This window comes from Humulus lupulus, chromosome X, assembly GCF_963169125.1.
Source record: "Humulus lupulus chromosome X, drHumLupu1.1, whole genome shotgun sequence".
NCBI classification, from domain to species: domain Eukaryota; kingdom Viridiplantae; phylum Streptophyta; class Magnoliopsida; order Rosales; family Cannabaceae; genus Humulus; species Humulus lupulus.
In genome coordinates, this window is record NC_084802.1 from 103,363,406 (window position 1) to 103,374,236 (window position 10,831).

The following is a 10,831-nucleotide window of genomic DNA, read 5'->3' on the forward strand; positions in this document are numbered from 1 at the left end:
TTCAAAGCAGTTTTCTTACCACTAAAATGTCCACCACATGCATGATCATGACAAAAAGATATGATTTTAGTTTGATCACAATTTGGAATGCATCTCCTTATTATTTGATCAGGGCAATATTTAAACAAATAAGGATCATCCCACATGAAATTTTTCACTTCAGAATAAAATTTAGATTTGTCATGCTTAGACCAATGAGAAGGAATTTCACCAGTGGCCAAATAATTCACAATGTCAGCATACCAAGGCAAAGAAGATATATGCATGAGTTGTTCATCAGGAAAAGTTTCAGTTATAGTGGTGGAGTCATTATTAGTCTCAACAACAATTCTAGACAAATGATCAGCAACAACATTTTCAGAACCTTTTTTATCTCGTATCTCTAAATCAAATTCTTGTAAAAGCAAGATCCAATGAATTAAGCGAGATTTAGCATCTTTTTTCGACAAGAGATATTTCAATGCAGCATGATCAGAATAGACAATTATTTTAGATCCTAACAAATAAGACCTAAATTTCTCCAATGCAAACACAACAGCAAGCAATTCTTTTTCAGTTGTAGAATAATTTAATTGAGCATCGTTCAAAGTTCTGCTAGCATAGCAAATTACATGAGGTAACTTGTTAATTCTTTGTCCTAGAACAGCACCAATAACATAATCAGAAGCATCACACATTATTTCAAAAGGAATATTCCAATCAGGAGGGCGAATAATAGGTGCACTAGTCAAAAGGGATTTCAATCTTTCAAAGGCAACATGGCAATCATTATCAAAGACAAAAGCATTTTCTTTTCCTAGCAAATGACATAATGGGCGTGAAATTTTGCTAAAGTCTTTTATGAATCTTCTATAAAAACCGGCATGGCCTAAGAATGATCTAATTTATTTTATTGTTTTAGGTGGGGGAAGTTTTGAAATAAGGTCAACTTTTGCTTTATCAACTTCTATTCCCTCAGATGAGATTACATGACCTAAAACAATTCCTTTTTTAACCATAAAATGACATTTTTCCCAATTAAGAACTAAATTCTTTTCTTTGCAACGAATTAAAACAACAGAAAGATGGTGCAAACAGTCATCAAAAGAATTTCCAAACACAGAAAAATCGTCCATAAACACTTCAAGATTTCTTTCAACCATATCAGAAAATATTGCAATCATACATCTTTGAAAAGTTGCAGAAGCATTACAAAGACCAAAAGGCATGCGACGATATGCAAAGGTTCCAAAAGGGCAAGTGAAGGTAGTCTTTTCTTGATCTTCAGGGGCAATGGGGATTTGGTTATATCTCGAATAGCCATCAAGAAAACAATAATATGGCCAGCTAAACGTTCAAGCATTTGATCAATAAAGGGTAAAGGAAAGTGGTCTTTTCTAGTAACATTATTCAGCTTTCTATAGTCTATACACACTCTCCACCCCGTTTGCACTCGAGTAGGGATTAATTCATTTTTCTCATTTTCAATAACTGTGATCCCAGACTTTTTAGGCACTACTTGGACTGGACTAACCCATTGACTATCAGAAATAGGGTAAATGATACCTACATCTAACAGTTTAAGTACTTCTTCCCTAACGACCTCTTTCATATTTGGATTTAACCTTCTTTGACATTCCCGAGAGGTTTTAGCATTTTCTTCTAGATGGATTCTATGCATGCATATGGATGGGCTAATTCCCTTGATGTCTCCAATAGTCCAACCTATGGCTTCCTTGTGTTTTCTAAGGACATCTAACAATTTATCTTCTTGTTCTTTATCTAAAGCATATGCTATGATAACAGGCAAGGTTTCAGACTCTCCTAGAAAAGCATATTTTAAATTTTCTGGCAAAGGTTTAAGGTCTAACTTTGGAGACTCCGAAATTGATTGAACATGATCCAAGGGTGAAAATAGTTCAACTTTGGTTTCATTTAAGGGTATAGACTCTAACAAAGAATTCACATCATCATTAAAATCATCAATATGCAAGTTCATACCAAAGTATTTTTCACAAAAATCAAGTAAGTCATTTCCATCATCTTCACACATGCTCTCTATCATGTTAACTCCATGCACTTCTTCACACTCAACAGATTTAGCAACATTAAAAAAATTTAATTCAACAGTCATGTTTCCAAAAGATAACTTCAATACACCATTTCGACAGTTGATAATTGCATTAGATGTAGCTAAAAATGGTCTACCTAGAATGATGGGTATTTGAGAATGAGCATTTTCAACAGGTTGAGTGTCAAGAACAATAAAGTCCACAGGGAAATAGAATTTATCCACTTTAATTAAAACATCTTCTACAATACCTCTAGGGATTTTCACTAAACGATCGGCTAATTGAAGTGTTATAGAAGTTGGTTTTAATTCTCCTAGACCAAGTTGCTTATACACAGAATAAGGCAGTAAATTCACACTAGCTCCTAAATCAAGTAAGGCTTTGTTAATAAAATGATCGCCAATGATGCATGAAATTGTTGGACAACCGGGATCTTTATATTTCACAAGGCTTTTATATTGAATTATGGAGCTAACTTGTTCAGTTAAAAACGCCTTTTTTGGAACATTTGTGTTTCTTTTAACAGTGCAAAGGTCTTTTAAGAATTTAGAATAGGCAGGAACTTGTTTAATGGCATCTAAGAAATGAATGTTGGTGCTTACTTGCTTGAAAACTTCTAAGATGTCACTATATTGGTTGCCTTTCTTGAGTGGAATTAATCTTTGTGGAAAAAGAGCTTTTGGGATGGAAGGAAGGATTTGAGCATCATCTTTTGAAAGGTCATTTGTGTTGGAACTTTGAGGTTGGCTTTGGTCTTTTAAAACTTGAGGTATGTAATCGGGTTTGACAATTTGTTTTCTGGACCTAAGAGTTGAAATAGACTTAGCTTCTTCTTTATGACTAGGAGTTCCTATTTCATATTGGCCTTTAGGATTTGGGATGGGTTGGCTAGGAAATCTTCCTTTTTCTCTCTCGGTTACAGCATTAGCAAGTGGACCCAATTGTGTCTCGAGTTTGGCAATGGATTGAGACTGATTTTGTAAGATTTGTTGGGTGGATTGCATGAATTGTTGTAGGGTGTCTTCTAAGGAAGGTTTTCTTTGTGGAGGGTAAGGTTTACTTGGTTGGGCATGATTTGGATTTGGCATGTGGAACTGGGTTCCTTGATTCATTTGTGGTTGGTTTTGTCTCCAGGAAAAATTAGGATGGTTTCTCCAATTTGGATTGTATGTGTTGGAAAATGGGCTATCAGAAGAAGGTTTTCCATATGAATGTAAAGCATTAGCCTCTTCAGAAACTGTTTCAATAAAAGAAGGACATGATTGAGCATTATGACATGAACTAGCACATAAATAACAAACATCTTTTTTAGGTTGCACATGAGAATTCATAGATTGACTTATTACTAAGGCTTCTACTTTTCTTGCTAATTTATCAAATGATGTTCTTAAATCACTTTCTTCTTTTATTTCATATTTTCCTTCTCTTTTCGGTGAAGGGTTGGCTCTAGACCTAGGCTCAGAATAATTCCATTGTTGTGAATTAACAGACAATTCTTCAAGAGCGTCCTAAGCCTCTTGCCCTTGCAATTTTAAAAATTTTCCGGTATGCATAGATTGAATCACTTGTTGGTTTGAAGGGGTTAAACCATCATAAAAATATTTTACAAGTCTCCATTTTTCAAAACCATGGTGGGGACATTTTAATAATAAATCTTTAAATCTTTACCAACATTCATAAAATTCTTCGTTATCTTTTTGATAAAATTCGGAGATTTCTCTTCTTAAACTATCAGTTTTGGACATGGGGAAAAATTTAGCAAGGAATTTATTAAAAAGTTGATCCCAAGTAGTGATGGTTCCAGTTGGAAGTGAGTTTAACCAAGCTTTGGCTTTATCTTTTAAAGAAAAAGGAAACAACCTAAGTTTAACCGATTCTTCTGAAATTTTTTTAAAATGAAAGGTTGAGCAAATTTCCAAAAAGTCTTTTACATGCATGTATGGATCCTCTCTTTCTAAACCATAAAATGATGGTAACAATTGAATGATTGATGGTTTAAGTTCAAAATGAGTGGCATTAGTAGTGGGCAACACAATGCATGACGGAGGATTAGATGAAATAGGTGAAAAGTATTCAAGAAGAGTTTTTTCTTGCACAACATTAGGTTCTTGTTCCATTATGCTTAAATTTTCAAAAACGCTTTCAATTTCACAAAAAGACACTAATTTTTTCACCAAACGATTTTTTGAATTACGATGCCACTGATGCATACAATGTCACAAATTTCACCAAGTAACACAAACAATCACAAGAAAACAAATTTCTGATGTGGAAGATCAATTAGAACCGCAACCACAGGGCATACTTATAACAAGAAGAGATTATAATATTTATATATATTGTATGATTTTTATGAAATTTTTTTTTTTTTGGTTTAACTTATTCCCAGGCCTATTTGATTCCACTTACTCACAACTTAATAACAACTCCCTGAGGTTAATTAATAAGCGTGGATGAGAACTTTGCCAAATTTCCTTTAAGCAAAAATTGCTTATGTTGAAAGAACAAGCTTTGTTTTTTAGTTTTTTTTTTTCAAGTATTTTCTTAAACAATAAAATTACAACTAACTAAATGCGATAATTAAGAAAAAAAGGAGGCACTAATGCCATCAACCAACACTAATAATAATAATGATAATAATAATAAAAATTAGGAGGCACTAGTGCCATCAACTAAGATAATAAACAAAAATAAAAGCTAGGAGGCACTAATGCCATCAACTAGAGGAGATAGATTGTTCAAGTATGTAGGAGGCAAAAAATGCACTCAAGAACTAAGCTACAATTAGCATATAAAAAGTAGTAAAATAACTCTATTTTGTAGAGTTATCATATATTTAAACTTGATTGAAAAGGAATTCAAGTAAAAAATTCAAGGAGCTGAGAAACTTAGGAGAACAGTTGAAATACCGATGGGTGTAGTTCTTGAACCCGTTTGACATACAGAATTGATCCTTGTAGTCATTCGTGTGGCTAAGGAGGTCGATGATGGAGGCTGTGTTGGGGAATCTGGTGAGGTAGTAGAAGCCGTCACCTCGTCCTTTTAACTCAGGATTGGCATTGAAACAAAAGAAGTACATAATATCAGCAGGAGTGGGAACCTCCCACTCATGCTTCAAGAATAGTTATTTCAGCCCCGCCAAAAGTCGATACAAATTGGGGGGAAGTTGGAATGGTGCCAGTTCGACGTATTTCAAAAAATCTACTAAGTATTGGTCCAAAGGGAGAAAGTCACCTACCTTCAGATGCTCATCACTTCAGGCCCCGAAGTCATCCTTAAGTGGAGTGTAGCTCCACTCTCCTTCCAATGGAGGGCAGGCAACAAGACCCTTCGACCCCAATTCAATCCCGTGACTCAGCAAAATTTTGATCACCTTGCCATGAGTCTTTATCCGGGATTCGATGCGCTCAACCTCAAAAAAGGCATTGGGGTTAACTATGATCTCCATATCCACTACTGTGCCAAAGTGGGGAATAGGGGCCTCAGATGCAATCTTCTTACCCTTACTTTTACTTTGAGAAGAAGAGCTCACAATTGACTTCTTCTGGTGGGCCATGATTTAGCTTGCTTGAAGACAAAGCGGCCTGTTAGAGGCGACCTAAGATAAAACCTTGCTACGGTGATAAAGGGATGGCAACCTGAGGGTTTGAACTCGATCTATTCGACCTAAGATTTCCCCTAGCAACAATGTGTGTGTTCACGCGCGTTCGGTAACCAAGCGCTGTAAACTTGGGAAATCCTTGATACTTTTGGATCCACGTGTCATACCCAATACCTTTTTGGAAAGCAAATTAATGCAAAACTGCTCGAGAAATCGTAACACTTAAGCTACCCAAATCTGAACCTAAAAACCCTCAAATTTTTACACACATACTCAGATGATCCTCTTTCAAAACCCAGAAAATTACCAGTTTATTTATGCACATTAATTCTAATCAGACATAGTGCTATTGTTTTTGGCCTAACAAAAACCCATATTATACTCTATTATAACTGAAGTAAGAAATTATACTGGAAAATTTCATAAAACTTATTGAAAAAAAAGATGAAATTTAAACTGGATATATAGACACTTACAGATTGGATGTTCGATCGAGGGAAGTGATGACAACCCCAAAGAAAGTAGCCTGAAAGCTTTTGGAGAATGAGAGAATGTTGAAGGTTTTGAAGGTGTTTTGAGAAGGAAAAAGAACTTTTTTGAATGCAAAGGTTGTGAGGTTCAGGTTTGTTTCTCCTATATATTCGTAAAATTTGAGAACCAATCTTGGCCGCCTGATTAGGTCAGTTTGGGATCCAAGGGCCTAGAATAAATAACCCCTGCGGCGAAATTTTTTTTACAAGATAGTTGTCACATTACTGGAAACCCGAACATGTACCTGTTACAGACTGACATGTGTTTCGTACTCAAGTAGTGGGTGGGCGTGGTTTAACATAACATAAGCCTAAAAGCCCCTATTGTGTGTGTCAGAGGTGACGTCATGCACGAGCAGGAGCTTGGGGGGGGCAAATGTTGTACCCCAAAAGAAAAATACAAACTGAATTACTCAGCACAGGATACAGCTAGCAGAGAAGCGCATGAGGAAAGCGTACAGATAAAATATCTAGCTAACTCTGGAGTGAGCAGCTCGAGTTCAACTTGACATATTACGACAACAAGATATTCTTCAGATTGCCTCTTGCACCGACAACCTAGTTTGAGATGCGTGATGGCCAGATCACCTTCTTTGAAACTGAACTTAACATGTATCAGGATAGGTTAGTTTGAGGCATTCAACTCGAAGGAGTGACCAGCTCGCGAAAGCCTGGTCATGACGCACAGTGAAGGATCTCAAAAGACTCAGAGATTCCTTATACATTCATTAATGGCCATATTTTATTACACATGTAAATTCCATATGCAATCATATCCCTATGTAAATGAGAGGTTATCCGAATTTAATCTTTACCATATTTATGTACACAGTTACCTAAAGCTGTCCAGGAATACACTCTATAAATACCAGGGGAATGGATAGAAAAAGGGACTGATTCCTATAGAGATCAATAAGATTGTCTCGTGGACTAGGTGGATTTTAACCACTGAACCACGTAAAAATGTGAGTGTTTGTGATATCTTTCATTTGTTCAATCAAGATTTAGTAAAAAAGCCTAATATCTCTGTTGTCGGATTTCTTAATTTACTATTGGCGAAAAACCTCGTCAACATATAATATAAAAAAATGAAAGGTTTTTGCCATGCAAGTACTCTAGTACCTAGTTGTCATTTCTATTGATATTCAGTAGCTCCCTTCTTGAGCAAGAATTATATTCTCTCTTCTTCTTTTCTTCCATTTTCCCTTTCCTATAAGCAAATGTCGGCTCATATTCTTCTCCCCAAAAGCCCATTTTTCAGTTTATGTTCTTCATCTATTTTTCATATTTGTGTTTGTTGAGGAGAGTTGATGGTTGCATTTTCTTATTTTTGAACTTGTTATTTTTATTCGAATGATCATTTATCATTGATTGTCATTTTCTTCCCTCGTTATGATTTTTATGATCAATAGTAACTGGTTTGTTTTTTTATTCATTTTTTTAAACAATTTTTTTTTGTGTTTGTATTGGTCTAAACTTGAGTTTTCTTTTGTATTTATACTATTTTATTTTTGTTCATTATGTTGATCATTTTGAAATTGATTGTTCGCGGTTTTTTGGGTTTAGTAGTGTTCAATGGGTAGTTAATGGCGGTTTGTGAAGTATATAATGCGATTTTGCGTTTATTTCCATTTCATTTTGTTTTTGTTCACGAGTTTGTGATTTTTGCATTGTTCGTTTCATCCTTGGTTATTGGAGTTTTCGTCTTGTTAGAATATATTAGCTGTATTAGTTGTAGAAATTAGAGTTAATTGTATTTAGTTAGTATCCTATTTAGTCTCTCTAATTTTGTATATAAATACATACTATTCTATTGAATATATACATAATTCATTCACCATATTTTACATGGTATCTGTAACGCCCTGGATAGCCAAGACCGTTACACTGTGTGTTTATAAAGTGCCAGACTTGCTAACCAAGTCATTTAAATAAAATCGTGTTACTGAAATTGTAAAAGAACTAGGGTTAAAAGCGTTTTGGTCTCAAAAGTTACGTTATCATTAAGAAACATTGTTTATTTACACGGGATCCCAGAAATATCAGTTTAACGACCATTTACAAAAGTTACAAGGTTCAATTACATTAACCAGCCATGCTAAGGCAAAACGAGCAGTTAGGTAATCCCTGTCCTGTCACACTCCTCGACCATGGTGATCGAACAGCTGGCTATGTACATTTCACCTCAGAGCTCTCCACCTCAGGCTTGGTCCAGCTTGCCCTTACCTTTACCTGCACCACGTAGCACCCATGAGCCAAGGCCCAGCAAGAAAACACAACAACAACAGAGCATGAACAATTAACAGACAAGTCAATAACTCATATTGCATCACATAGACTCAGATATATCATCAATCGGTATAATCAAGTATTCCACATACTAGGCATTTCAGTTCATAACACACAATTCACAAACGATAACCAGGGCTAGCGCCCTCAGGCTACTCCCTTTGTTATCCCGTTGTTCCTGGCACCCAGTGGCCAATTCGCGCCCCGTGCGCTAAAATCATGTACGGTACTCTTAGACCACTTTTACATGTCCCATGGCGTAATACCAACATTGACACGATGTAACTTCCGGGAGCACTTATCCCATCACAATCATACAATCGGGTGCGGTTTTCTTACCTTTCAATTCACTGGTTTCCGATGCAACGAAGCTGCGAGCACGGTCCTCTACCCCGAGCCTCTCCAAAGTCCTAATCACAACACAAATGAAACATCCTTTGTCACTAATCAATCCAAAGCTACCTCCCGGAACCAATCCCACACTCTCGGAACCCCCAAATCCCTAAAACAATGCACTGAAGGCATCCCCCGAAACCCCGGAGCAAAGACTCAAAATTGCAAAAATTCATGTCCTGAAATTGGCCTTGAGCCGCGGCGCAGCCCCATTGCGCCGCGGCGCCCAGCAAGTCAGAGACCCCATCACGCCCAGAAACAGCCTTGCGCCGCGGTGCGCTAGAACAGCGCCGCGTCGCTCCTTCGCGAGCCCAAAATTCTGGGTTTTCTTTTGCGTTTTCCCCGAACCCAATTCACTCCAAATCACCCCAAACTCCTTCCTAAGTCCCCAAACCAACTCTAAATCCCTAATAGACCACACATCAACCTAGAAATGTCATGCCCAAGCTCATTCACAGAATTATTCCCAAAATTCACTCTTGAGTTCCATGCTTTAGTAACTCAACCAGAAAGTTAAAAACAACTTGAACCCAAACCCAAACCTTACTCCAAATTCCCTAATCCATAACAGAAATAAGCTTCACAGTTACACAGAATCCTTACCTTGAGTGGAGAGTCCAACCTCTAGCTTCAAACCTCCTTCCCCTTTTCTTACCCAACTCTGAATTCATGCAAAACCAGCCACCAACTTGTTTCAATTCATACTTATCAACCAAAAACTAGACTTGAAACTTAAATATATCATAGCTAAATCCTTACCTCTGAGTATTCTTGGCCTAAGCTTGATTGATAACTTCAAACCTCCCTTGATTCACCTTCCAAGAGCCAAATTCAGCTTCCCTCTTCTATCTTACTTTTGCTCTTTTTCTAGGTCTCCCAAAATTCAGCATAAAACCAATTTCTCAAAGTAGTATACGTACTTGTATTTTCCTTCAGCTCAAACTCACCTATACACTGCCAAAAGACCAATTTATCCCTCCATTAATATCCCTTTCTAACTAGACCTCAAGGGCTTACTTGTCCTTTTACTAGCTTTACAATTCTACCACCTCTCCAACAAAACTTGTTACCCTCTATGGTTACTAACAGTTACATAGGTTACCAAATCACCAGTTACCACTATCTAGCTTTCTAGGACCGTCTCGGCACGTGCGTCACATTGAAATCACCACACCCACGCGGTACAAATCACATAGTCATATAACATGCTTTAAATCATAACCATGCATCTAAATCATTAAAATCACGCATAATCTCCATTACGCCCTCCAGGCACACTAATCAAGGCCCTTAAGCCTTATTAGTGAATTTGGGCTGTTACAAATTTCCCCTCCTAATGAGAATTTCGTCCTCGAAATTACCTGAACAATTCCGGATACTGATCCCGCATAGCTGTCTCAAGCTCCCAGGTCGCCTCCTCAACCTTACTATTCCTCCACAGCACTTTAACCAAAGGAATCGTCTTATTCCGCAACACCTTATCTTTTCGGTCCAAGATCTGAACTGGTTGCTCTTCATAAGACAAATCTGCCTGTAACTCCAGATCCTCGTGCCTCAGCACATGAGTCACATCTGAAACATACTTCCGGAGCATGAAGAAATGGAACACATCATGAACTCCAGACAACGATGGCGGCAAAGCTAACCTGTAAGCCACCTGACCAACCCTTTCTAGGATCTCAAATGGTCCAATGAATCTAGGGCTTAGCTTTCCCTTCTTACCAAACCTCCTCACCCCTCGCAGAGGTGAAACTCGAAGAAAGACGTGGTCCCCAACCTGGAACTTCACGTCCCTACGCTTAGGATCAGCGTAGCTCTTCTGCCTCCTCTGAGATGCGAGCATCCTAGCTCGGATCTTTTCTATGGCCTCACTTGTCTTCTATACCATATCTGGCCCTAGATACCTCCTCTCACCCATCTCATCCCAATGAATGGGTGACCTACACTTCCTCCCATACAACATCTCA

General features: G+C 37.4%; 1 non-coding gene across 1 annotated transcript; it reads left to right on the forward strand.

Moving 5' to 3' along the window:
- Nucleotides 1-3,674: 3,674 nt before the first annotated feature.
- On the forward strand, nucleotides 3,675-3,781 carry LOC133807859 (small nucleolar RNA R71). The gene has a single exon (XR_009879746.1). It is a non-coding gene; the product is annotated as a small nucleolar RNA R71 (small nucleolar RNA).
- The last annotated feature ends 7,050 nt before the right edge of the window (nucleotides 3,782-10,831 follow it).